Genomic DNA, 1,843 nt, shown 5'->3' on the forward strand with positions numbered 1-1,843 from the left:
GACTCTCCTTAGGCCCACTCTACGTCATCGATCTCTTTCCTCTTTGGCCCCATAATCTTCTTGATCAGAAAATTTGGGACACTACCGAGGTACATGACGTGGTTCAGTTCTAATATTTCCTTGTTGATTTTTTTGGTTTAGTTGATGTGTCTCTTTGCACCAGAAATGTATTGAGATCCCCCAATACACTGTATTAGTGCTTATTTGATTCTTCATGTCTGTTAGTATTTGTTTCGTATACTTGGGTGCACGGATATGTGTTGCATATAAATATGTATGATTGTTATCTCTGTGGGGGACACCAAACCACATTCTCCTGAGAAATGAAGCTCCTGACCCCATTCTGTTTGGCCCTCATCTTTGCCCTGATCACCTGTATGTGCAATTCTGGTTGTACAGAGATAAATATTCCCTTAATTGGCTAAAAGGAGAGTCCGGCCTAGGCACTGACATGGCTCATTGCAGCAGTGAGGCATCTCAAGGGCCAGAAGGTCCCCTCCTCCCCCATGGCTGGAATGATGGTTCCAGTAAGACATGAGACAATGTCTCTGCTGAGGCCATGAGGCTCAAATTGAGAAAAATACATTCTCAGCAGTAAAGATGCTGGTTCTCCAAACATCAAATTATTCATTAAACCACTATCTCATCTGGTCGCCTCTGTGCTTGGCACAAGAGTGCTTTGTTCTTCCTTTGTAAGCCGTGCCTGCAGAAACCATTACTCCTGAGCACTCAGTCATGACCTTTCCCTTGTTGGTGTTGCAAACAATAAGAGCCATTGCCACTCTGACTCTTGGACCATTGTTTCTCTGAAAGTAACTGGTTATCCCAAAAGCCCTTAACACTCCAGACCTCTCCTTGTCCTTTCTTCAGCCATGTGCTACATTGCCAGGCAGGAGGCTGAACCCCTTTACAAGGATGTAGTTACCTTGTTTGTCTCTCTTATTTAGTCTTGCAAATAGAATATCCACTTTGTCTGCAAATAGAATAGCTATCCCTCCTTTTCCAGCATTGGTTGCATGGAGTATTGCTTTTTGTCCATTGACTTTTAGTCTATGAATTTCTTTTAAAATTAAATATATTCCTGGTATGCATCATATTATTGGGTCTTGCTTCTTTTTTTAAATTTATTTTAGTGTGTGTGTGTGTGTGTGTGTGTGTGTGTGTGTGTGGCCAGCTCAGCCCACCAGGGGGCGGGGCTGGCTGGCATGTGGTGCTGGGGGATTGAACCGCGGTCCCTGTGCTTTGCTAAGCTTGTTCTAAGTAGGTGCTGTAGACCACTGAGCCATCTCACCAGCCACGGTCTTGTTTCTTGATTCATTCTGTCAGTCTGTTTCTTTTGATTGGTGACTTGAGACCATTAACATTGATGGTTATAACTGATATATATTGTCTTAACATTGTCATGTTAGGGCTGGTGAGTTAGCTCAGCAGACTAGGTGCCTGCTTAGGCAAGTACAAGGACTGGGGTTTGATTCCAGATACCACATGCTGCACAGCCCCGCCCACAGGTGCACTAAGTGGGTGACAGAGTCTGGGTGTGTCATGTTATTTTCCTGTTATTGGCGCCCCATTTCTCCCCCTCAGTTTAATTATTTGCCTTGTCTTGTGGATTTGCTCTGTTGGGGTTCATGGAGTTGTAGTTTTAATTATCTTTTTCTAGAATGTCCTTCAGAACATTTTGGAGTGCTGGTTTGGTGTTTATGAATTTCCTCATGTTCTTTGACATAGTAGTATCTTATTTCTCCATCAGTTTTGAAAGATGGTTTTGCAGAGTACATCATTATGGGTTGGAGGTTATTTTCTTTATGGCTTGAACTACTTCACTCCAACCTCTCCTTGACTT

The sequence above is a fragment of the Octodon degus genome, unplaced genomic scaffold (genome assembly GCF_000260255.1).
Source record: "Octodon degus isolate 3935 unplaced genomic scaffold, OctDeg1.0 scaffold00083, whole genome shotgun sequence".
Lineage (NCBI taxonomy): Eukaryota > Metazoa > Chordata > Mammalia > Rodentia > Octodontidae > Octodon > Octodon degus.